At 37.8% G+C, this 27,827-nt stretch overlaps 1 long non-coding RNA gene across 1 annotated transcript; it reads right to left on the bottom strand.

Annotated features, from left to right (window-relative positions):
* On the bottom strand, positions 1–27,435 carry LOC122999031. Its single transcript, XR_006407565.1, has 3 exons — positions 26,505–27,435; positions 25,213–25,276; positions 1–1,302 (listed from the first exon to the last, which is right to left on the bottom strand). It is a non-coding gene; the product is annotated as an uncharacterized LOC122999031 (long non-coding RNA).
* Between the last annotated feature and the right edge of the window lie 392 nt (positions 27,436–27,827).

The following is a 27,827-nucleotide window of genomic DNA, read 5'->3' as shown; positions in this document are numbered from 1 at the left end:
AATGAAGTTGGGTACACCACAATTGCCGAATGGCTGTAAAGAGAATAAACATCATACTGTACTTCTCCGATAAAACCAATAACTGAGAGTGAATGTTTTTATTGTATACATTTTCAAAGCACTTCACTGCACTTGCAAGAGAAGTATTGTAAAGCACATAATAATTGCATATGCAAATTTTGTCTTTTTGGCATGATGAGAACTCTATACGCTTTCAAAGGAAAATACTGTCTCTCTGTGTGTTTTCTCTCAGCTTTAGTCGCTGCCCACTTCATCTCAAATTTTTTCCATTCTGTAGAATTCAATACATTTCTGCTTTCTGAAGCAGACATATAGCAGCAGCAATAATGATGTGCACAGCAACATATAAGTGCTAACGACAAAGATGTGGATAGCAATTTCTCTTTGCCTCGTTCTCCTTTTATTTCTCATCTAATCTCTGTCTCCTTCTGAACTACCACTTACACTGGTAATGTATTCCACTCAAAGTGGTAAGGCACTTTGCATGTAGGACTATATCAGCAGAGGGATATGTTGACATTTTGAGGTATAGTCGGTGTATTCTTCACCAGACACTGAGACTTCTGAGTTTGCTCTTTTCTCTCCAAGAAATCAACATTCTTTATTGAAACAAAGGAGCAAACGTAGTCACAAGGTTCAGTATGCTCTTTGTCATGGTTTCGATGGTTTACTTCATGTTAAAATCTGTGCAGTTACTATCACGTAATTACAAATGAAGAGTGGGTGGACCAGTGTTGCTTCTGTTTTTTGACATGGCTTTTTGTTGTGATAGAAGAGAAATATATAGTATATATAGTTAAAGCATTTTAAAAAAAAAAAAAAAATCAAAATTCACAGGGTAACATTTAGAATATTTCTCTTTAGTTTAACTCATTTATGGTAGCAGATAAGGCAGGTGCTGTCATAGACTTACATGGGTTGACTTGCATTCCTTCCCCTATCACTATGCTGACGACACCCAGCTATTCATCTCTTTCCCTCCTTATGGCATTCAAGTGGAGGCACACATCACTTCTTGCCTGGCAGATATCACAGAGTGGATGTTAAGCTCAACCTGGACAAGACTAAGCTTTTGTCCCGACATGGGAAAGGATGCCTGTGTCAAAACCTGTCCATTACCACTGACAATACTGTGGTGGTGCCAACTTGGACAACAAAGAGCCAGAATGTGACTCTGGATGACAAACTGTCAATCTAACCAAATATTGCAGCAGTAGCCCACTCCTGTAGTTTCCTCCTGCACACAGACCAGGCCCATGGCACAGGTGGTATAGTCGAATGCTAGAATGAGAGAAGAGAAACTATTTTTTACTAATACTATTTTAATACTATTATTTTGAAATAATACCAAAAAAACAAATCACAACAGCATAACTACATAGCATAGCCTATTGAATAGACATTATTTAATAGGCTTTGTTCCACAAGCTAGTGAGTGACACCCACTGTGAAACATGATATGATTAACATCAGTAGCTTAATTCAAATGTATATATATATCATGTCAAAAAGACGAAAGCCCTATAGTGCCCAGTGCCAGTGTTACTAGCTTACTTTGGACAATGGTAATGTTCACTAATTTATTAAATAGCTAGAGTTAACATCAGTTACTCCCACCTTAAATTAATAAGGAAAAGTTGGAGAGACTATTCAGGTATTTGGTGAATAACCTACAACATAATTTTGAGAAATAATTTTGTGCTGCTGCTGCACTAACCATCCACTGTCTGCCTCAAGAAACCAGGCAGACATTTTTATTGAAATCTTAGTCTAGTTAGCCAATGTTAGATCTGCTTGTAGTGGTAACAAGTAGAAGTAATAGTTGTAACAATGTTTGGTTTTGATGTCAATCCTCAAAAACCTCTTGAACTATATGGATACAATTTTTATGTAGGTAACTTGTATCTGTGTTCTACTTGTTAACAGTCATCAAATGTTTTTACAAGCAATGTTAGAGTCACAATATTAACTGAAGCACTAGAAATCAAATGTTACATCAGCCAGCCACCTGCAGGGGCAATATGGGCATATGGGGGCAATTTTAACAACACACATAATACCTTCATATAAATACCAAGGGCCACAATAGACGCCCAAGAATATAGATATGGTTAAAACACTTTAATATCTACTGAACAATTAATGCCACTTAAACTAAAACAGTATAATTAATCATAATTATACAAATATAAGAACAATTTCTAATGAATAAGCAACAGAAACAGGATCACACAATAAAACAGGGTTTCTCTTCAGCAACATTTAGATATAGTTAGAGACATCAGTTTGTTCTTTGGCAGGCAGAGGGGGATCAACACAGACTGTGTGCATAATGAGTTTCATGGTTCTGTCTTGTTTCTGATTGGTGTAATTTGAGATGTTACAATTGCCCCCCGGTCTACTCTGGCTGTTTAGAATGTTATAGGCTATAATGGGGCTTAGGAGCTATTATTGGCCGAGTTTCACCATCAGCAGCTTTTTTATTAATACAATGTAGCACCCAATGGTTACATATATTCCTCTTCTCTCTTCAGATGCACTTTTGAAATATTTTAATCCCACCCTTGCAACTCCTGGGTCACCTGCAGACACCTTCTCCACCTCAGCACCTTCCAGCGATGCAGCATCAAGCTCTCCTGTACCCTCCACCTCAGACAAGCCCAGTGATGCAGCATCAGGTTCTTTAATACTGTTTTTATTTTGTGAGGTTTTTTTGTTTTGTTTCTAAAATAAAGAAAAACCTAAAGACATAAAGCTATGCAGTTTCTGTGTGAGTGTATGAACATTGCCTAGGGCACGAAATTGGTCAGGGCAGGCTGTGCCTGTACAACATCAGAAGGAAGGGGCAGAAGGGTTCTCAACCAGGCGCTTGTTATCTCCCGCCTGGACTAGTTCAACTCCCTCATTCCTGGAGCCCCTGCGTTTTCCACCAGACCTCCACAGTTAGTTCAGAATGCTGCTGCCTGCCTGCTCTTAAACTCTCAAGGTTTTCCTCCATCACTCCTCTCCATTCACTACACTGGCTCCCTGTTGCAGGGATCCACCTCAAAGCCACAGTTAAATCTTACACTCTGGCGTTACCATTGTGCTCTGCGACTCTTGACAAATGGCTTCCCCATCACTTCAAGGACCTTGTGGCCGCTCTTCTCGGTCAAGGCTCTTTTTTGTTGTGGCCTCACAGTGGTGGAACCTCCCACTGAAGTCTGAACAACAGAATCACTGCCATCTTTTCATACTGCACTGAGCACTTAGTAGCTTTCTGTCATGCTTTTAGCATGTTGCATTTTCAATTTTTGATGAGATGTATCTCTTGTGCATTTGAGTTTGAATGAACTTATTGTACTTTGGTGACTTTGGTTGCCAAATCAATATAATGTCATATTATTCCAGATTGAATGAGTGGATCTTGAGTGTTAAGAAAGTGGAGAATGAATAATCTCTGTACAATTCACACATTTTGGAAAACAGGTCACAGTTTATGCCAGCATGCACTGGGCAAAATGTTGCCAGCTCATCACAAGGCTGAAATATAAACAGACAAAAAACATCACACACATCTGGGATTCAAACCCAGGCCCATGCTATAGGGTGCTAAAAAAACACCAAAACTGCACTGTAAATGTGTAAATTACCATTTAGGTTATAAATGTCTTTTGTGAGAGCCTCTGCTACTGTTCACACTACACTAGGTGGATGAATATTATCTGCTGTTTAACACATATGGAAGTGATTAAGGGTCTGTCTATATTTATAACTGAACTGACAGCGGGGTCATTACAGGAGAGGGGAAATAGTAATTTAAACCAGAGGTACTTCTAATCTCTTTTCTGCTCACATTTTTTTCTTAAATTTTCTTTTCCTCTCTTTTTTTTTCCTCTGAAGTGAAGGGAGGGGTTAGCCTACCTCCCCTTAGTCTTCATCTTCTTTCTGTCTTATGCTCACAGTGTTGGAGAGGTGATTACTTTGCATGACCGGCTGGCACAGTGTCAAAAAGCTGATTGATTGATTGTCAAGAAAGCCTGTTGGGCAGACTTATTTTCACTGCAGGGCTAGGTGAGGTTTTGCTGTGGCCTGGTCAGATCTGTAACAATAACTGTGGCACACACTGATCTTCAGGAAGTGGCATTGTTATTATCATTAAAATTGAAGTCCTGTGAATTTGCACCACTTGTAACGGCACTGCTGGGCTTAGAGGGCTTAAATCTTGAATTTTCTTTTTTAATAACTATCTGTTCATCACTTATAATGTCTTATTTCCTGCGCTGCCAACTTTTATGCAATGAGTGTAAGACTCACACAAAGAGCTCTAATCACAGGCACTCATGACATACTCCCAATTCTCAGCTTTGGAAGAAAATGATGTCAGAGATTTATAGTATTGCGGAAGCAGAGAAAGCCACTAGTCTACAGTTGTTTGCTCTGACAGAGCACCTTGTCTTGTCAATTGCAGAGCAGCAGCTGAGCAGTGAGCAGAGAGACAGGTAAAAGTAGCTACCCATGACAGCTTCTCTGTTTTCTTTCTCTAGCATGTAAAATATACTATATTCTAATGCTTTCAAGGTCTCAGTAAGTTGTAGAAAGTGCTAATTGGACTTGAGGAACAAAGCCTGTTACACATCAAGTTATGATTTAAGCTATAGTTTGTTGTTTGTCTTCCTCTTTCTGACCAGCTCAGACACAAAGTTATTTAGAAAAACTATTTTTATTATTCGTGTAGCAGAAATTTTCACTGTACCTCTGCTTCTTTGTTTGAAAACAAAAACCTAAAAGTGTGAAAAGTTTGCCTCTGGCAAGACTTTGTTAAAACAGATCACCAGTCAGTGTACAGTAGTTCAGCAACAGCAGTCTAGCTAACCACACAGTGACAGATTGGTTGGATACAGATGATGTAGAGACTTTGGAGCCAGAGTGACTTGCGTACACAGTGTATTGTTTTTTAAAGCTGTGTTTTAACTTGTTTTATTTGTGTGAAATGAACCAAAGGATGCTATGACTGATAACTGTGTGTGGAAGATAGAAATGTCTGTCACAACAATGCCTCAGACAGAACTATTAATCTGGTTTCACTGTAAGAGAACAAGAGTCTGGACAGATAATCAAAGCAGATACAGGAAAGCAAAGTCAGAGATAAAGACATGTGACATTGACATGCGCAGCAATATGATGTGACAGAGAGCCAGCGAAGAAAGGAGAAGGACTTTTCATCTTCCATCATTATCTTATTCATCTGTCTTTATGTTCCTGAACTCTAACTTATCATTGTGTTTGGCATAACCATTAAATGTCACTTTGATGGCCTGTTTCAGATCAGGTGTGATCATTTGTTCATCAGTCAAGGAACATTGCCTTTTATGTCTGATGTGGATCATTCAAAGTTCAGCTTATGAAAATACATTTTATTAATTGAATTACAAATGATGTCAGTGTGCATTGCAAACAAGGATCACCTGACTGGCTTAGGGACATTTGTACATAAAGAATAATGATAGAAAGATCTTGAAAAGTGTTACATTTAGTAACTCATATTTAGGTCAATCGGATACAGTTTGACATTCATATTAAGCATTCTCTGAGATCAATATCAAATGCTTAACTTTTGTGTAGAAAAAGAAAACATTCCCAGTCTTTCTATGTAACTTCTCAGTACAGGTTTATGGGCAAGCCCCAGATATACACCAAACGTAGAACCGCCCCTGATTTGCAGCAGTGGTCAGTAAACAACACAGAATCCAAATACAGTTCACTCCAATCTATGTTTTTGAGGTCTCTTCAAACTAATTTTATTTCACCACTTTTGCAGACAAAATACTAATAATCATACTCTGCTGCATTAGCTAAATAAACAAAAACCACTTGAAAAGCCTGCTCCACAACTAGAGTGAACATTACTGCAGTGCATTACTGAATGGTCTGTAGTACCTGTGTCTATCAGCCATGTTAATTATAAACTGAAAGGCAAATAAATGTTAAATATATTGGTTCACTTCTTGTTAATAAAATTAGCCCCATTCCCTGATCCATCTAAGCCTTCACCTTTCCAGTGGTTGCTTGTTTTCCAAAGTATTTTCTCCTCGCTTCAAATTATTTGCGCAGATCTCAACAGTAAATTATCACTGTAACTTTTTTATAGTGTATATATATATATATATATATATATATATATATATATATATATATATATATATATATATATACACATAAACATATAAGCTAAACATGTGAGCTAGTGTGAAGCTACTGACCTCACAACCTCCCACAACCTTGCAAAGATTAATAGTAATGCCTAATTGTGCATTGTGTAAACATATTGAAAATCAGCCCCATCCTATCCATCACTGTAAATAAGAAGATATTTAGGCAAGGACAGCGATGTTGACAACGTAGAGATTCTAAAAATAATTATCAGCTGGCCTGAAAATGATGAAAGCACATGCTTGACAACAAGGTGAAACCAGTGTTGACAATATCCCCCCCTGCCGAGAAATGATAAAGCACATGTCCCCATGATGAAACTGTCAGCCTTCACTGTGACTACAGGTACATACAGTAGGTGATTCGTTAATTTTTAACAGGGACACTAAATAGATTCTAACTTGCATAAGCCTTAGTCAGATAAAGGATCAATGAGTCGGGCAGACTAGACTAACATGTTCAACTAAACAACCACTCTGCCCCCGCACTCTCTCTGTTACTAGGGGATGAATAGGGGAGATGGCAGGTTAGGATAAAGTAGCATAAAGGATGTGATAAACTTGAAGTGATTGTCACACATGTTTCCATACAGGTGCTCATCATACAGTATCTCTGCACAGCGGGAGGAGCACACTTATGCACACTTACAACTAGAACCCCATGAGTGCCTTTTTGCAGGAGAGGGATGGACTCTCAGTGTACATACTCGACTTTAGGGACGAATCCTTAACTGGGAGATGCGATTTGGAGAGGTCAGAAGAACCATTTATCTCCATTGCCAGCACATTTTTGGAAACTCTTGCCTCAAGCATTTTGATGATTTGATGCATCTGCACACTGATTCACAGATCTATGCCATCCGCCAATGGCTGCTGAAGCAGGTACAGTTCAAAGTGCTTGTTCTACATTATTACAGGTGTCCATAGGTGTCAGGAAAGTGAAGAAACAAAACCGGGGCCAAAGAAATGTAATTTTCATGTCAATAAAGCTTCAACTCAGTTTGTTAGAAAGATATTTCTTTTTTTTTTTTCAATTTTGGAAAACAGATGTTTGTTTCTCAGATTATATCAACATGGCTACCTCTACTCTCAGGAGAACCTCTGTATGTATAAGCCATCTCTCATAGACTGAACTGAGGTAAAGCCAAAGAACTCCTATAGTATAGCTACACGTTTGGCTAACTACTGTACTATCATGTTAGCTCATGTGTGTTTACATGACAGTGATTGTTAGCTGAGCCAGATACTGTGAAATGTTTTGATTGCACCTGAACATGACTGCACCTGAATAGTCTTGTGTTAGCACCTGAACATGACTCCCAAAGACTGCAACAATACTGATAGAATGCTAGAAACATAGTCTTCAATCAGATCATGCACTTGCTGTTTGGATAGAAAATTTGGATTTCCCAGAGGCATTAACTGTACCATGAAACACACTGATATGATGACTTCAGTAACAACTGTAAATGACGGGAATTGTATGTGACTGGAATAAACCCTTTTATCACTGATGGTCACCAGTAATGACAGCAAGCCCTTCAAACCCCAGAGGCAGCACAGCTTTACTGACAGCTGTCAGTCATGTTACACACATAATTTGGGAAGACGGGTGATCCCTTGGTGCTACCATGCTGTCATTTTATCGGTCATTCAGTCAGCACCCTGTAGCTGACCATGCCTTTGGCATTACAAACATGCTATTTTGTATTTGCAAATAATAGTAACTAAAAACTGAAAACAGTATCCATTTATAATAAGACAATCAAAAAACTATAAGCACATCCAAGAAACATTCTAGACAGATTGTTTCCATTCTAGTCAGATGTTGAAAAGGTGTAAATGCATTTGTCTCTCCGAGACGCCTATGTAAACTTTACTCCCCCCAAGAGTAACTACATCAGTAAGAGGTCTGCATCGCCTGTGATAAAGGCAGCTGAATCGCATCTGTTTGACCATTGGATGATCTGTGTGAGTGAGAGCCCATGAAAACAATAAAATGTTTGTCTTATTCCATGTGTTTGTACTACTTTAGAGACAGCTAGCTTGCTAAGTGTTATTGTTGGAACTAAACTGCATATGCCCTCTGGTAGTTTTGCCAGTCAGCTTCAGCAGCAGCTGGAATAGTGAGTAGCCCAAGAAAACCAAGATGAATGGCAATCAGATGTGTGATCTGGCTAGCAGAGAATATTTGGTGTAAGTGTGTGTACATGAAAATGCAAGTGTAAATGAAAAAGGATGCCCTCAGCTAAAATGATACTTTGTGTCTGCATAGCTGAAATGGTTTGTGTGATGTACATTCTGTCATCTCCCTATGTCCGTGTGAGTCTTCAGTCTATGCATGGATCATACAAACAACCAAGTATGTATGCTATGCACAGACCATATGTGTTGACTGCACGTGTGAACATGTTGTGCCAATATCTTAGAATCACACAGGTGTCAGCTGTCCACATCTGTGTCTATTTTGGAGCACATCATGGCCTTTATAGTTTTCACTGATAGCAAATATTTGGGGGAATAAATCACTGTTCAGACATCTAATAATACCATCGGTACTTATTCAAATGCAAATCTGATAGAATAGTTTCTCTGTCTGTTCTAGTCTTCTGTCTGTCTGCAATTTTGCATTTCAGTGAGCTTGATTACCCTACAATAAACAACCACAATACAAAACCTTTTTGTATTTTAATACCCTACAACCATGAAATCAGCTTGTTTTCTTCATCTTTTTTTTTTCATGCGAGATAGTACATATTAGGGTTATGCCATTTTGTTCGATGACTCACAAAGTCTCTCCTGGCCCCAACTGTCTTTGCTACACTGTTGTTAAAGGTCAAATAGGAAAAGGTTTAAAAGGGAATCCTTTGTACAAAATGGTTTGCATTGGCAGGATGTAACCTGGCATCTTTGATGTCCTTCATATTGCTTTCAGATGCTGTTGTAATGTGAGTTAAAAGAAGTTGTCGAAGTTTACTCCGTTAAAAATGTGGTGAAAACTCCAGAATGCAAGTATTATGGCATATGAAAGGGGTTTACACAGATTACATTTACACCTTTTGGGACAAACACAGAAAAAAATCCAAAATGAAAACATTATAAGCACTAAAAAAGAGGCTGCTTTTCCTGAAAAGTTGATATTGGAGAGTCTCTCTCACCCGCAGTCTCTCTCTGTCTGTCTTTCTCTCTGACAGTAAATGGATTCAGAGCTACAATTAACATCAATCTGCCATACAGCTCAAATAAATGACTCCTAATAGACTCCATTGCAAGATGCTGCTACAGACTGCACAATGAGATACACTGATAGAGCCAGCAATCCCCCCCACACACCATGTGCTCTTCGAATTTCAATTATCTTTGATCCAAACACCATTTTGATGCAGTATATTTACTCACATAACCACAACCACACATGAAACAGCAAAACAGTAAAAACCCAAGCAACATCAGTATTGTCAAGCAATAATAAATGACAAGAAAAATAATAAGAGATAATGACAAATACAGGACAAAGAAAAAATTCTCATGAGTGCAGATACAACAACAAACCTGCTAATAAAAATATAATTGACAGATATCCGCATCAACAACTGGATTATCAGCCATGACAGCACTAAGTGTAACACCTTAAGCTTCAATACATAACTGTCAGCAACAACAACATGACTAATGTGATGTTTCACCAGTGCCGCTAGTATCGTTTCACACAGAAACAACACTAATGGCTAATCTAACAACATGACCTGCAACATTATCAACTGTTCGCTAAGCCCTGCCCCCCTTTGTTACTGTTGCTGTCAAGTTTTCAATTCTATTAGCGGCAGCTAGCTAGCTAATTAAGCTAAAGCAATCTGGCTGACTTTTTTTTTTAACAGAATCTTGTAAAAGGGGTCTTAAATATGTACTTGATGGCTACATATGTGATGTGCTGAAACACTGAGGCTAAAGCTAAGAGCACATTGTTGTTTCATTCTAACATAATCCTGTTTAGCTGCTTATCTTTACATATTTTCAAACAAAATGTTTTTACTTTTATCAGAGAAAAGGCAAACTCACTAACTAATGTATGCTAGTTAGTTGAGGATGTGCTCCTCCACCTCTGAGGTAACTTACTATTGTAGGTAGTAAGCTATGCTTAGCCTGACATGCCATCGATTGCAGCTTACGTTAGAGCTGTTAAACATACAGTTTAATTCATTCGTTACTGTGTGTACAGACAGAATGCAAAAGCAAATTTTAGACTGTGTATTCAGGGAAGTTCTCTTTTACAGGAATGCAAAAGACATCTTCCCTGACTAAATAAAGGTTGTAAGAAAAATGGAAAGACGCGAGTGGATGTGAATTCATCCAGGGCAGCATGAATTGAGGTGAAGACGCAAACATGCAAGTTGAAAATGTTGTCAAATCACAAACCCCAAGTAAGACTGGTTTCATACAGATGTAGAGAAAACAGGAGAAAGGAGAAAGACATGAGGAAGTACAGAAAACAGTAAGAACTGGATTTTCAGATGAGTTCTGAGATCAGTCGCCTAACCAACATAAAAACACATACAAACAGGGAACACTGGTAAATTGGCTGGTATGGGGTGAATAAATAGAGTCTACTCAAACAGTCCAGTCAAATTTGCATGAAAATGCTGAGTGTTATTCTTCTACAACAGGCACAAGGACACTACTTCAGCATGCGGAGACATCCAGAGCTTAACAGGTCTGCCGTGCCCAGTTACGGTTGCTAAGCTATGATTGGAAAATCACTGTTCGGGGGAGGGGCTTAGCGGACCATAAATTCAACTTCACATGGATATGGACGAAAGAAAACAACCATAAAATCAACACCAGTATCATTATTGACAACTGTATTACAATGACATTAGCAACAGCAATAATTAATGTCAATCAATTAATGATTAATTAAGCAATTAATACCAACAAGAGATAAAGCACCAGCAAAAGAAACTTACCTTAAAAAACATCCTGAATGAGTATTATCTGCATGGACAACCTAGCAATGCCAGGATAGATAGAGCAACAGTAACCACAGATTGAATGTGATATTATACAGTTATGTCAAAACAACAAACCAAAATGAGAAAAGAATGTTTATTTGAATACATTTGATACATTCGTCTTTCTTTTCTTTACCTCTACTACCCTTCACTGTCATCACATCTGTCAGGCTTCACCCTTTTCTCAGTAAAGGTCAGCTCATCTCTATAAGCAGCCTGCATATTGATTTCTCACATTGGCTTGGCACTACAATCATCTTTCAACCTACAAAGTCTAACAGCTTTCAAAGTTCCAAATGATGTCACTTTAAAAAATATCAATGTATTGATCTTTCATAATCCAGACACTGATTCTGTATATCAGTGTAGAATGTTCTCCAAGATAGCCAAAGATTTCAATATGTGGCCACCCCGACAACCAGATTTTCTGTTATAATAATGGGTCATTATTGGAGTTCTGACATTGTGCGATGCATCATCTAATTTTCTGCCCTTTTCACCATTCATTCATGTGTTTCTGAGAAAAGCTTTCATCATGTCGTGACTTACAGTAAAGTAGGCCAGAAAATAAGTGAAAAAGAGGGAGGTACTCTACCTAAACAAGGGTGTTCTACACATCATTAAAAATAATATCAGCTCCAAGAGTGTCTGTTTTTGAGTGAGTCCTTATCCTGAGGATATAAGGGGGTTGTTATGAACTGAATTATCCATCACTTGAAAAGCAAGAAAGTGGTGTGTTTATTTGCTGACCTCGCACTGACTTCAATAGAAGTAACATAATCATATTGTTAAGATATAACTTCATTGTATGAAGTATTTCTGTTTAACTTTAAAACTTTTTGTGTGTTTCCCTGAACTTTGTCCTCAGTTTTTCCCTTTTCTTCTTCAGCTTGAAGAAGAAAAGCAAGATTGAGCAAATGTCCTTGAGTAAGATGCTGAAACCCAAAGAATGCATGTGAACAGATAAAAAAGAGACATTGCAAAACACTTTGTCCTATTGAGAAGTCCAATACAGTATATACACAGTCCATTCTTAGAGAACTTGGGTCAGGTCTGGAACTGTTGTTGACAAGCCTATTGAGATGCTGTATGTCTGCATGTGATATTGTACTATTCAAAAAAGTTGACTTGATTCTTGCTCATTCTTCTGACATTGATGCTGAAGCAGCTATTGTAGCTGTTGGCAACATTTTGTGTACTGATGTGGACTCACAGGAAATTTTACTTTAATTTGGCATTTTTGAATTCTCGGAACAGAAGTTTCAGACTAAGTTAGTGGGCCGAAATGTAATGTAATGTCTCCCATTGTCACACACAACTTCAGCTAATAAGACCACAATGTTATTACAATGACACTGATACATGCCCCCCTAGCTTCCACTACCAGGATTATTAAAAAATAGCTTACTGATCTGTGCAGTCCCACACAGCAGGGGGATCAGTCAGAAGTCTAAATTATTGGAATAAGAAGCTCAACTCAGACTTTGTAGTTTCATTTTCAGCAACATTTTGCTGAAAATGAAATAAAAATGAAAAAAAAAAAAAAACAGTAGAAAACTTTCTGTCAGTTGGCAAGTGAACATGCATTATTGTGATGACAGAAAATCAACACCATGCAGACACCCTTACAATTTATTTTCACCTTGCTATTGAAAAAACACAAACAAAGCTAAAAAATATGCATTTTTGGTTTCAATAGATTATAGCATACATGATAATAACACATGATTTGTTACCTCTGTATAGAGGATTACATGTGCAAGTATAAAGTGGAGAATTGCTGTGGACTATTCAAAAAGGTTAGCAAGTAATTGGTACTGTAGAGGAACTCATACCGTGTCTCAAGTATGTACTGTTGATTACCCCTTTCAAGACAAGGAAAAGCCTTATATTTTCACACTGTTAAAGACTTAAATAAGTGTATAATATTAAGGGTACTCCCAAAGTTATTTTGTGATTCTCATATGGTGGAATTCCTTTGGTATATCCATGCTCTCAACCTACCTAATGCATTTCTATTTAAAGGATATGGCTGGCTTTTCTATATATTTCTTGTTGTCAGCAAATCTCATGTGCAGAGCCAAACCAACAAAGAATTGATCCTGCTTACAAGTATTGTGTGTGTATCCAAAGCCTGATATATCTTCTTCATCTGTGCTGTAGACTTGTTGTTGTCCAAAAACTATTAAAAAAACATCAATGAGCCACACCGCTGCACTGGCTGACAGGTTGTTTAGAAACAGCTCCAAAGACTAATAACAGCCACGATTTCAGTCTACAGCTTCCCTAGCTTGTTGTTCTAAGTATTACAACCTCTTGACTTTATACTAAATTTATTCATAATGTAATGTATAATGTAGTACAATCTGAAAAATACAGAAAATCACCAGCCTTATCCTTTAAGGAAAGATCTCTCAACATTTCCCACATTTCAGCAGTGTCAAGTCAGCAGGAATACATGTTGCAGTCACTAATTAAGAGGGCAATGAGTAAAGAAACAGGCACTATCTCCAGTTGAAAACTGTGGAAGGTGAAATTCTCTTTCTCTTCATGGTTAAATTTTGATTCTATCAGTGACACACATAAATCCACCAATAAGACCCCTACAAAGCCAGCCAGGACTTGATCCAGCTCAAATGTAAAGTTGTGATGAAATATTTCAAATACCTGTGAATATTCTTTATGCCTACAACACTACTAACTTTTAGATACATTAAATGCAAAACCAAATTTTAAAGGCTCATAAACAATGGCAGTTTTTAGGAATGTCATGGTGGGGTTTCGGTTAACCTTCTATCACTTAACTCATTTACTTGATTGCGATGAAAAAGAAAACACATTTCAGGAATACTATCACTACCAATAATAATCATTTTCAAGTCGGTCACTGATTTGAAAAAATCAACGTCTTAATAAAGACAGCATCAGCGATGTGGAAGCCACAACCCGAAGCATTGCTTTTAGGATTTGATTCAGTGTCCTCCTGCTGCATACGCTGTGCTCCATGCAGTAACAGTCCATCACAAACTCTGCATGGGGCACATTTCAAACCACTCACTCCATCACTCTGCTTGTCCTCCTGTTTCTGATTTTCAGTTTCCCTCTGTTCTGTCTCTCTCCTCTTTTCATCTCGATTTCACTGTTCCTTCCTCCTCTTATGCCCCCCTACCAATTTCTTTTTTCCTCGACTATTGTACATAATATCTTCGATTGAGCTGTAACACTTCGGGCTTTCCACAGCGGGACTGGATTTAAGATTGACATTCCTGTTGTGTTCTTTATTCAACAATAAAATAAAGGAAGAAAGAAATAATATGCATGCTTACACTTGTATCTCTCTTTCTCAAATGTGTTTTTTCCCCAGAGAGGTGGAGGATTATAAGCATCCACGTGGTCTGTGCCGGACGTGAAAGAACTCCCAATTCTCTTAGGTAAAATGAACAGGTTCTGCCTCAGTATTAAAACCTTCAATCTTCTGATGAACATGAAGCTTTGACAGACTGAGAGAGCGCAAAGCTCACTCATCCTTCTTGGCCAATCTTAAGACAAGCACCTGAATTGTCTCAATAAACAACATCCTGAGATAGATTCGGTTGATGGTTTGGAAGGGAACCTTGGATAGTGCCCCATGAACCACCAATTTCCACTGATTGGCAACTGCACGCATTACTTCATCGTAATCATTTGACACAGGTAGAGATGATGAGGACTGTTCTCTTTCAGGAGACCCACATTACAAGAAGAGATAGCTGAGGTAGAAAATGAGAAGCCTCTGTCCAGTCTGAGTTGAAGGAGTCACAGAGTGGACTCCCATGTCCTTGGTCCACCTTTAAAACCAATAAATATGCCATGTAGACCACAGTTGTGGAGGATGTGGGCACGACCTGATTCATCTTTACTATTCCAGGGGCCAGTCATCAATTCAGCCCAAATGACTCCTCCAGGCTCTGAGCTATAAGCAGCTGGCTTGGGCAGGTCAATGCAGCAATCACTCCTTTCACCAACTCTGTAATGCTATTTCTAAACCTACAGTATGCAACTTTTTGCCTTGATTGACATTTTAATGAAATACCATCATCACTAAACCAATTTCACACTGTTCATTCCCTCTTTCTGATATAACCTTACTAAGCAAACATAAAGCATGTTACATTTAGATTAAATGTGTCAAGGAGACACACCATGTTAAGGTCATGTAACCAAAGATTGGCAACACAAATTTGTATTATACCATGTATGTCATTCTCCTCCACCTTTCTTGTCGATATAAACTGCCAGTTGTGTGGAAAGGCAGAGCTTTTGTAGAATTGGCGTCAAAAATAGCAATGCCATCTCGGTGAATGACTGTCCTACTTTGGTAATGCTTAATGATCACTGAAATAAACTTCACACAAATTATTGAGGCCAACGACAAGGTCTGTCTGTGTCTGATACAATGACTTGTCTTCCTTATTCTACTTGTACTTGTTTCTCAGACACACAGCAACAGTTTCTTCAGAGAATAAAAGGGACTGGAGCACACTGATTAATTCACAGCCTTTAATTGTGCAAACAGACTAATGTTTCAACACTACTGTGTCTTCATCAGAGTCAGATCTGATTCAGCTGCATTTTGCTGGAAGATGTGCAGAGAATCCTGTTTCAGTTGGAAACAGTTTCTTCAATCAGTGGACTGCTGAATGTTAAAGAAAGTTTAAATAACACAAAATAAATATAGTTACTCTAGTGATATCTCTTTAAATGAATAACCTGCTTTGGGTGTATATGAACACTATATGGGTACTGTTTGATACATTGTGGGTAAAAAGTACCTTCTCTGACTTCATAGCGTCCTTAAATGAAACTGCTCTAGTTTCATTCTGTGCTGTCAGTCAATTTAACATAATGGCGGGTGTCTCAGACAGCGGATGTCTCATTTTGAGACCAAAGAAAAAAAAGAGAATGCTCCAAACCAAGAAAAATTGTATGATCTTTGACAACTGAGTCTTGTGTGATACATTTTCCTCTTTTCACTTCAGGGTTTACAGCTTTGTTGAGAATGTAAAGAGAAAGAAAAAAAAAAAAGTGAGGCCACATGGGGAGTTTTTGAAGCTCAACATGCACTTTCAGGTTTGAAAGTTCGCTAAGGCTCAAACACATTCACAAACTGAGGATGACGGTTGGTCTGTGTGAATAACTTTTTTTCTATTTGTTGAATAAATAAAAGAGGTGAAAATTGGATTTAAAACAAACAGTGCAAGAAAATGTTTGAAATTGGATTTAAAAAATACTATTTACAGAGCAATTTTTTCTTTTTTCATTGTTGTTTTAGGGAGTCAAACACAATAAACACATCTTCCTATCTTATCATTAAAAGCCATTTATGAGCTGTGCTTATCGCCTCATTTTTTGTACGTGATAATGAACATTGTCCTCATTCAGCATGAAACAGAAACCTTTTTTTAATTTTTTTTTTACATGAAATTTGGCTCCTTCTAAAATAATCTGTAAATTTTCAAGTGGAAATTTGTGAAAAAAAAAAAAACCCAAAAAACCCGACGGTTTTAAAGATTTTTAAAGATGTGAGAAACAACAGTGCACTGGAAAAGTGTGACCTGTTTTACATACCTACTCCATACCTAAATCGATGCCAGTTCCTCTTGTTTGCCTGAATTACAAAACAAGTGTTGTAAATTAACAATAATTGCTTCAATAAGTTATAATAGCAAAGGGGATATAGGGGTGGATGTAGGGATTTCTGGTTTCACATCATAACTCCAGCAACACTTCATTTTCAATGACCATCCATCCAGTGACTGTTCAGATATTTTAGTTTGGACCAAAGTAGTGGACTTACCGACTGACAGACCAACATTGCCATCTACAGAGCCACTGGCATGTGTTTCAGCACCTTGGGATTAAGAAAATTAGACTGGCAACCTGTGTATAGGGTCTCACTGTATCCTGCTCAATGCTGAGGTAAACTCACTCCCCCATGTGACACTAAAGAAGCCTATTAGGAACATGAATAAATACTCAATTTAGAAGCAAAGGATTCTTTTTGCCCAAATTTAGCATTGTGATGTGATATGATCTGATGAGGCAAAGCAGAAGCAGAATTATGTGCCAACTAAAAGTAAATGAATTCAGTGCTGCAATTAGCATCGGTGTGCCAAATAGCTCAAATGAATGGATCATAATAGACTCCACTGCAAGATGTTGCAACAGACTGCATGGGAAGAGAGACAGGGAGAGCCAGATATTTGAGTCTCTGCTTATCTCTTTCTCAGGTTTCCCTCCCGAGCTCGCCTTTCTTGTCTCCTATCTCTCTCTCTTTCTTTTTGTCTCAACTTCAACTCAAAGCCAGCTCCCTGTCTCTGGAGGATGAACCAGGACAGGAGAGAGGGGGGGAGAATAGGGGGAAGTATAGAGAAAGATGTGTCCCTGTCAAATAAAGCTGCTTATAAATCAGCTCAAGACTTTGTTTCCATTGTCTCTTGATAATTGTGTGTATTAGCTCCAGGGGCCATTTTGCGAATGTGTGTGTATGTGTGTGTTTGGGTGCAGATTAGAAGCTGCAGGTGTCTGCACACAGAAGACAAAAACACTCTTGCGCTAGATTATTCATGCTTGCATAACTCTCCAGGCTTGGTTTGTCCATGCAGATGGAAAAAAATGGAGGTGAGAGAAAACAGAAGAACGGGGATGTGGAAAATAAAGATATGAGAAACAGAAAACCAAGCATGGAAAAGTAGAGGAAAAAGCCTGGAAGGACGGATGAGGGATGACAAGTAGTGAATTTCAAGGCTTCTCAGGGTAGTTATCTGATGTGCATATAAACACCCAGTGTATGTGAGGACTTTGTTGGGGAGGCTCCTCTGGTGCACAGGAAGCACTTTGTCTTATTCATTTGTTTAGAAAAAATAGAAGATGACAGTTAGCATGAGTCATGCTCTCATAGCTGGGCTGTACAGTGATTTTGGCAAGGTGGCCACAGTTGGAAATGCACGTCACATGACACCCACTATCCCAAAGCTTTTTCAGATAAACAAAATGACTTCACAAACAATCTGAAATAAGTCTTTGTGTTACACACCATATAAATTCAAATGTCTTGTACAACAGAATCACTTAATTGTTTTTGTGACATTCATGTGTACACACAGTCAACATGAAGTTCAAGATTCTGGGAAATGCTGTTTTTCCCCTTTTGTTAACAAGAGTTAGATAAAAAAGATCAACTCCTCTCCCATCTCTCTGTGTTAAAGGAATAGTTTGACATTTTGGAAAATATGAAGCCACAGCCGGCTGCCAGTTTGCTTATTTACAGCTTATGTCTGGCTTCCACCAAGAAATTGTTATAGCACATAACAAAGCACCTAAAAACATAAAATGACATTTTAATGTTTTGGTTCATGTCCAGAATAAACAAACAAGATACAACATGTTGATCAGTGGGCTTTAGAACTGTTAGAAAATGTTTTTTTTAAACTTTGGACAGAGCCAGGCTGGCTGTTTCACCCAGCTTCCAGTCTTTATGCTAAGCTAGGCTAACTGTCTCCCGGCTCCAGCTCCAAACTTAACATACTGGCATGAGAGTGGTATTGGTTACATCATCTAACTCTTGGAAATAAGACAAATTAGCATATTTTCCAAAATATTGAGTACATCAATGACATGAGTGTTTTTTGTTTTTTTTCAAATAAAGAAAAGAGCACCAGTAAAATTTAAAAAAAAGTATCTCCAACATAGTTTGATTGGTCTCCGAGAAAACATCAAAGTGAAGAAGGCTTAATGGGATCTCAAAAAGAGAAGGTTAAGTAACTTCATATAGATCTCATTGTGAAACATCTGTGTCTTTACAGCACCATAAAGGTTCTGTGTGGAACTACTTGACCATGGTGAAGTGGTTTCCTAAAATGTTTACAGCTCCATAAAGAAAGTTATGATCCAAAGAACCACTTTGCATCTTACACTACACAGATCCAAAACCATGTGTTAGGATTAGGCCCACTGGCTGAAAGCATCCACCAAATGATATGTGTGGTGAAGGTTTGACTCTCCCATGAGCTTTCCCATGCATAATATCACGATGGCAATGAGCAGGTGGACTACAGGAGCTGTTCTCCTGAAGTATAAGTAGCAGTGCATCGCTACATAGCAATTAATGCTTATGAAAGCTGTTTATACTGCTGTAGGAAGATTTACTGTAAGTCTCCCTTTGGATAACATAGACTAACAGATAGTTGCACAGTGGTAATGCACTGTGCTTGCATGCATGTGTTTTGACATTGTCGTCAGGTAGGCAGAGATCCTCTGTCGGGCTTGTTTTGCCCTCAGGACATGGTAAGATTTTTATAAGATACTCACAGATGCAGGGTTTACCCGAATACCTGTATCTCAGCATGCGAGCTGCTTCTATGCTGTATATAAATGAGCATCTGGGGAAAGAAATATTATCTTGTTTTTTCCCTCTCCATCTCCAACCCCTTCCACATATACAAACTCTAACACAGAAAGTCATACATACACAACCTTTCATAACCACTGGGCAGAAAGAAGAATTTCGTTTTAGATTATCAGCTTCATTATTTTGAACACATGAAAGGCGATGTGTGCTGAATAACCTGACTCTAAATTATTCCCTCAGGCCCTTAAGTCAAATTAAACCTGGTCTGATGCATTTGTATGTGGAGCAGAGTGAGTGTGTGTTTTTGTCTGTGTCCGCATTAGTGTACTGATTTTTAAATGTAATTAAAACCACTTTAATCTCTGCCAGGTAAGTGGTGTCTAATAATTACGAGCATATTCCTCTCAGGTCCAATTGGCTAAAACAGAGTCAACCACATGTGTGCCTGCATCTACCCACAGACAAGGTTGGTCTGATCAATATTAATGGTGCTGGCTGTTTTGTACCATCATTAGATTTACCACTGATGTTGGTAAATCTACTGATTCTGATGTTGCCCATCATCCCAAAATCTCAAGTCACAGCATGCATGGAAAATGTGAGGAGCTTTTTTTGTGAAATGCAAAATACAAATCAGAAAAACTAATTTTTAACATTTTACCTGAAATTTTATCTTGTACCTGTCAGTTGTTGAAAAACTATTACTTATGCCTTTCCAAACAAGAAATGTGAAATGTTGTAAATGAGATTCTTACAATTTACTGTTAAGAATAAGAGAAATCCATGCTTGCCTTTAATCATGACATATCCCTCTATATGTAACATCATTCTGTACATATAAAGACAAACAAAATAACTTGATTACATTGACATGAGATTGAGTGTCATTGAGTGTAACTTCCATCAATTAACATAAGAGGAACAAGCAAAACCGTATAAAAAGGTTTAAATGGAATCAAATAATAGTGGTAAAAATTTGAATTTAATTAGTAACTGAATAACTAATTGTGAAATGTGACCACTACTGAATACTTAACGTTGAAATATATATAACATTGAATTTATTGCATTGCAATATTTTGCTTTGAAAGGCATCTATCTGAATTTATGTTTGAATTGAATTCTCAGTACATCATTTTAAATAGTACAATTTCAAAAATTTGACTTTGAACATTGTTTTCACTGACTCAGATATAGAATTCAAGAGTAAAACATTCAGTTAACAAATGAATATTAATCCATTTCTGATCTAAAAATCTTGAACATCAAGCTACCAAGAAAACTTCTACCTTTTGTATTTTAGACTGATTAGAGGTCTGGATCATCTGATAGGACAGATGTTAAATCTGCAGGATGACATCATTTATCTATGCCTTCCAAAACCATTACAAATCACTATCGAAAAATAAAATGTTTTATGATGTGACAACACTGTGGTTAAGATCTGGTTAGGTTTAGGTACAAAAACCTCTTGATTAGCTTTAGAAAAAGATCATGGGTTGTGGTAAAATGATCAATGTGTTAAGGTAAGGGAAAAATGGTTAACATTACTTCCTTAAGGTCATGGTTACAATAATAACCATGTGGTTAGGAGATGATAGTACTTGCAGTTTTTAAAAAACAGTCTTGACTGGTGGTTGGAGAAGGGAAACAAATGATGATCTCCTGTTTGTTGACCCATCCTTCCACCTCTACTATATATTCAAGTCATCAGATTTCCTCCTTTGTTCCAGTTATAATTACAACGGCCACTGATGTAAATATAGGTCATTTTGGGCCAATGGCAATTATGATTGCATTTTTCTGGGGAGGACACTTTCTTCTTTTCAGATTCAATTGATTGGTAGCCAGGATATTCTTAAATTTTGTTTATTTTATGGTGTTTTGGATCCAATTTTAAGCAAACTTTTTAACATGACTAGATGTTTTTAGATTAGAATTTGACAAATTGAATTTGAACAACCTTAATATATTTTTTATTGACTATTTGGCACTTGAATTTTCTGAATTTGCAAACCCTAAATCAATCAATCAAACAAACAAACCAAAAATTGTTATGTTTTTAAACTTGCACGACTTGAAAGTACCTGCTGGAAATCTCTTAGAAGGGACTTCAAACAGAAAAATTCAGATAGTTTTCATAGTAAATATTTCAGCTCTATAAATGTGATGGTATTTAACTTCCAACACTTTGTGTTCAGTAGTAGTTAAATTTCCCAATTAAGCATTCAGTTGGTTTTAAGAACCTAATGACGAGGTTAGGTTAGGCTAACTAATCGCTACATGCATTGACCATGTTAGTGAAATAGAGGGTTAAGAAGTGGTGTGAGTTGTAATTTTTGACATTCTCTCTCCAACCCTTCATGTAGACATGTCATCTTTTATTTTACGCTGAACCATCAACATTTAAACACAGAAGTATAGTTATTATCATGTATATTGTGTTTGAAGAAATAGAACTGATTAATCCCCTGGTGGCTAATCACTGTCATTTTTCATTACTGGCTGATAGAAACACTGGTGGGTTTGAATACATGCTGCAGGTGTGTGTGGGTGTGTATGTACACTCATTTGCAGCACGTCTACATGCTTTAATCTGTGTTTGGATTGCTAATGAGAGCAGCTGCATGTATGCATGTATAGCCATAGAGGCAGGTGCGAGTGTGTTGGCATACAAGGATCTTGAAGCAAGAAAAAAATATCACACATACATGCATGCACACACGCACACCAGACAATTAAAACCTCATGATTTTCTAAGCGTGTGTAATTGCCTGTATCTCTGTGTATGCCTGTATGTGTGTGTGTGTGTGTTTGTTTGTGTGCAGCCACAGGAGGCCTTTACAGCTCATCTCAATCAGCTGTCTCCACACCGAGAGCTACAACACAACTACAAGTCAATTAGCTTCTGTTCCGCTTCACTCAGCCCAACTGTGAGGTGGCACAGAGAGAAAACTTTGAGATGCAGACTTGAAGGAACACACCAACATTTAAGCAAATCAGATTTTTGATCAACTTGCCATCATGTGAGAAAACTGGTAGCCATTTCCCATCTGTGTTCAGCATTTAGCATGCGTGGCTTTCTTTACCACTGCACGTGCCATCAACCCAGAAATAATCAGTATTGGTAATTAAAAGGTGTTAGCAAGGGGTAACCCACCTTAAAGTGATACTCTACCTACAGTTGAATTAGGATTGGATGGTTGCCATTGATTCTCTATTAATAAGTTATCAAGGCAGAAGAAATGAAAGCAGTTATTGTTAAACTGAAATACAACTGAAGACACAGCATCCATATCATGACAAAAAATGATGTAGTGCAACATACTCAGCAACTGGATAGTAAAGGAGTGTTGCCATATTTCTGCTATGAAAAACTAGTGACCATTACAATCCTTTGCAGACTTCAAGCTGACCACAGCTGCTGTTTTCTGTGAAGATGCCAAATACTAACCTTGAACTGCCACCATGCAAGCATTCAGTGGATTAGTGTTTGAAACTCAAAAGATTCGGTTGTAGAAAAGCTTTTCTCATCTTCCTTCATCTTACAAGTCTCTGTTGGGAAAATTCATTTTGTACATTACAGTAACTAGAATATAAATCGTAATTTATATTCTAGACCAGGGATTTTAAAGAGATTTTTAAGAGATGTATTAGTATATAATAAGTCTTCTGTGGTTTGTGTCTATAGTAGTAGTTGCATTCCCTTTGATGATCTACAAGTGCAGAACCTAGTTAATACTGACTGAAATATATCAATGAGTATTTGGATGGACTCTCATAATTTTGTACAGACAGTCACGTGACAGTCTCCAATGACTTTGGTGATCCCCTGACTTTTCCTGGAGTGCCATCATGAGGTTGACATTTGTGGTTTTGTGTGACATTTCTCAACAACTACTGGTTGGATTGGCAGATATCCATATCCCTGTCAGGATGAATTGTAATCACTTTGGTGCTGCCAGAGGTCAAAATTTAAATGTGTCCAATATTTTGGTTTATGACCAAATACCTGAAAAATCTTTGACATTTCCATTAGCCTCAGCTGCATTTTGTATTTAGTGTAATTAAGAGATGTCAACATGCTAACAAGCTAAACTGAGACGGTGAACAGGGTAATCATTATACCTGCTAAACATCTGTATGTTAGCATGTTAATCTGCTGACACTGACATTTGGCTCTAAGCACCACTTTATCTAAGCACAGCTTCACAGAGCAGCTGGTGTGATGGTAGACTTTCGTTCCTTTTAATCAAACTTTATTAACCCAAAAAGCTGGGTTTGCACAGTGCATTTAAAATCATTTAGAGAAAAGTATAATATATTATATATAGTGTCCGGAGTGAGATCAAGGAGGCTAGAATGGATGATGAAAGCTCTGAAAAGAGCTGGGAAGTGGATCATTTTTGCCAAACTGTAACACACACACACACACACACACATACATATATATATATATATATGTGTGTGTGTGTGTATATTGACCTATTCCAGATGTGTGATATATTTTCTTATTGTATATATCTGGCATTTTTCTATGTATGGTTGTAATGCATATTGGTATGTATACTCATGTAGACTATGTAGTTATGTCAGTGACAATTACAGCTAAATGATACTAAACCAAACTAAACCAACTCAGTGACATCTGTTATGCAGCAATATCTATTTGAAATTTGCTGAAAGTAGCAAACATTTTCACCAATAACTGGTCATACCAGATGGTGTGTTTATTGCTTATGAATTCCAAATGTTCATTTGTAAGATAAATAATGTGTGATTTCTTCTTTCAAAAGTATGTTGTACAAACCATACAATGTTTCAGTGTTGAAATTACCAGTTGTGTTCTGTGTAGATTAGTGTTGCTCTAATTGGAGTTTGGGAACTCTCCAGGGTCTTTGAGTGGGTCTGCAGCAAAATGAAGAATATATTTGTGTGTCCAAACTTTCGACTGGTACTATATTTAACTCTGATTCAATTCACCAGCAATTAACCCAGTTCAGTCTCACATAATCACTCTGTCTATTTTATTGAAGTGAAGACCAGGGCGGCATAACTATAGAAGAGTCCTTACGGTAGAAATATAATACATTCAGGTCTTTTGGTTTCAGACTCTTTGTGGAAATAGGAAAATTAGTCTCTTTAGCTAATGCTTAGGCGAGATTGTTATTTTAAAGAGGACAAGGAGAGTCTCAGGAGTACAAATCTCTCCAGCCAGCTCCATGACTAGACTAACAGCTCAGCATGGACAATAAAACTACTGCTATTGCCGACCACTCCAGCTAATAATAGGTGTAATAAGAATATCAATGTTAATGACCTGAGGGTTATTTAGTGTAATTACTGAGGTATATAATACATTACAGCTGCTCTCTCAGAGATATATATACAAGTAATAGTAGAGCTTGTTACATACTGCAGTGCACATACAGGTAATGGTTATTTTGTATGTGCTTTATTGCCGTCCTTCCAACACACGTTCTGTCCTTTCGGCATAAGCTAGAAGAACATATGTGTCAGAGTAATTGCTGCAAATGTTAAGGCATATTTATAGGTAGCTGTCACATACTACAAGTCTGCATATCAAATTCACATCACTCACATTCAAAACGCCTGTTGTAAGACATGGACACCGGCTTCTCAAACAGTGTTCCACTTTTTTCTCACTGTAGATGACAAAATGAAAAATCATAGAAGTGAAAAGCAAATGAAAGAAGAGGAGAATGCAAACAGGAGACACTGAGAGGAAAAAACTGAAAGAAAAGCAGTGAAGGCTACAAGGTTTTGCATCTGAAGGCCTCCTTTCTCTAGCTTGACAGCATGAATGTCTTGACTGTGACCCAGATCTTACTTGGATGTGAAAATACGGCAAGTGAAAATTGTGCATGAAGATGTTGCCAGGTATCACAAACCAGTGTTGATCTGGCTTTTACTACCTGCTCTATTCACTGACTGGAATGGGCATATTTGCGCATTCAACAAACATCCAATCTTTTTTTTCCCCTTTATGTTTTCAGTATAGAAGAAAACTTTCTGCTAGATCTTTCTTGTTTTTGAATGAACATGGCCTTGTGCCACATTGTGTGATTGGATCTTACATTAAAGAGCTCCTATGTGATGTTGACATGTCCTTGGTTCTAAATGTTGTGTATTATGTACTTTAAAACACAGCAAGTTGGTATTGCTATTTACAAACTGAATGAATTGTTGAATTTAATAACTGGTGGTGATTATTTTTTTATCATTTCCAATAGTCTCTTATGTATCTTTTATCTCTTGTACAGTATCTTATTCTCTTTGGCCGTTGGAAGCCAGTTTCCTCACAGCACATCATGAAAATGTAAATTAATCAAATTTAACTGGATTAGCCATTGATGAGATGCATGCAGAGATCTATCAAACCACACTGTTAAATGATAAAGCGAATAAACGGAAAGCTAAACTGTGGGTTATCTTTCAATTTAGGGACTTTTTTGTCTTGAGATTACATGTCAAGTCAAGTTTAATTGTATAGTCATCCAAAAAACACATCAGGCTTAACCGGCCAAGACTTCCAAGACAGCAAGGAAAAACTCAGAAGAACTGCAGCACATAAGGAAACAAAAGGTATACACTATACTCTCTTTTGAATTGACAGAATTCTATAGTCAGATGTTTCAATGATGCATTTCTTCTGTGATCTGGTTCTCTCATTCACAGGGCTGCAGTCTGGAAAGTGTGCAGAAATTAACTTAATGTCTCCTTTCACTCATGAAAGGGTTTTGCTAAATTATACTTCACTTGGATGTTTGACTTTCTCTTCAGTGTTCACAATGATGCAGCATTTGTATGTGCAAAGTTTGAAGGCTGTTTTTGTATTCATCTGCTGAAAGGGGGAAGTTTTTCTGTACTCACCTAAAGGGCTCTTTCTTGGTTGCGCTCACATCGCTGGCATTTTTCTAGGACACACTGAGGTTATTTCTTTGCCTGCACTGGTTGGTATCTTAGTGACAAGCCATGCGTCCCAGTGGGGAAGGAGGAGTGGTAGAAGGTGTGCTGTTGCCAATCCAGTAGTGCACTGAAATCTTGAGCCCGGTCCGTTACCTGCCTGCTCAGTGCAGGTTGAACGCTTGTGTTCCAAAAAAAAAAAAAAATCACAGACCAATTAGAACTTTTTCTCTCCACTAATAGCTCCCTCAGGAGTTACTCATCCTCTCCCTGTCTGTATTTAACCGCAGATGCTTAATGTATGGATCATTATGATGCCAAGTTAAATCGTGAACTATTATGCACTGAAAACATTGTGACTGTCAGATATTCATCATGTCCAGAAAAGGGAATTCAACTTAAGAGACATCATTGGTGGTATATTTAAGCTGCTGTATTTATGTGAGGAAAATTCTCTGCAGGATTCAAACTGTCAGTGTGTCCTGGCGGGGACAGCCCTGTGTTTAAAGGGGATGAAAGTAGTGAATGTGATTAGCCCTGATGCTCACAGCTTCTAACATGCCCACCCCTAATGTATGATAATGTATTCTCTCTGATTGCATCCCGTATCCAGGTGCGTCACAAGTGCACCACAGGTGCACCTGGACATGAAAATACTGTGATCGTGGTCTGTGATCTGCGCTGCAGTGCTTGGTTCACAAATATAGAGTTGATTTGCATAAGAAACTGTACAGAAAATCAAAACCGACAAGTTTCATGTGCACATAAGCCACAGAGGTTTCTGTGGTTATTTTGCAACATTCTGCGGAAAAATTTAACCAGTGAAACAGCCATGTATATTTGTGCTTTGACAGTGTACAACATCATTGCATTCACCAGAGTAAAGGAAGGCCATCAGTACAGAAGACTAGCTGTTGTGGATGACAGATGCTGGTTAGAGTCAGTCATTAATCTTTATTCAGTCTCACAAGCATTAATGCCATAATCAGATAGTGTGATCTTGTGTCAACTAGTTGAGAAAACAAAGAAAGAAAGTAGAAAGACAAGTAAAATGAATAAAGGGGTTTGTGTGATTTAAGAGGTTTATATGAATTTGCTCTGACCAAATAAAATAACAAAATGTTATGGAACATAATACTTTGACCTGCTCTGAGCAGGTGAGCAGCAGAAGGTGCAAGGCACACTCTTTCTTGGCACCAAGATTGCAATGAGCTACTGTATTTGCATTTCCACACCCTCTACTGCACCTCTCCTCCCCCTGTGGAGCACTAAGCTACCAAACCAGCGCAG

The sequence above is a fragment of the Thunnus albacares genome, chromosome 15 (assembly GCF_914725855.1).
Source record: "Thunnus albacares chromosome 15, fThuAlb1.1, whole genome shotgun sequence".
Taxonomy (NCBI): domain Eukaryota; kingdom Metazoa; phylum Chordata; class Actinopteri; order Scombriformes; family Scombridae; genus Thunnus; species Thunnus albacares.
Note: the sequence above shows the minus strand (reverse complement) of the source record. Positions and strands in the feature narration are given on the sequence as shown.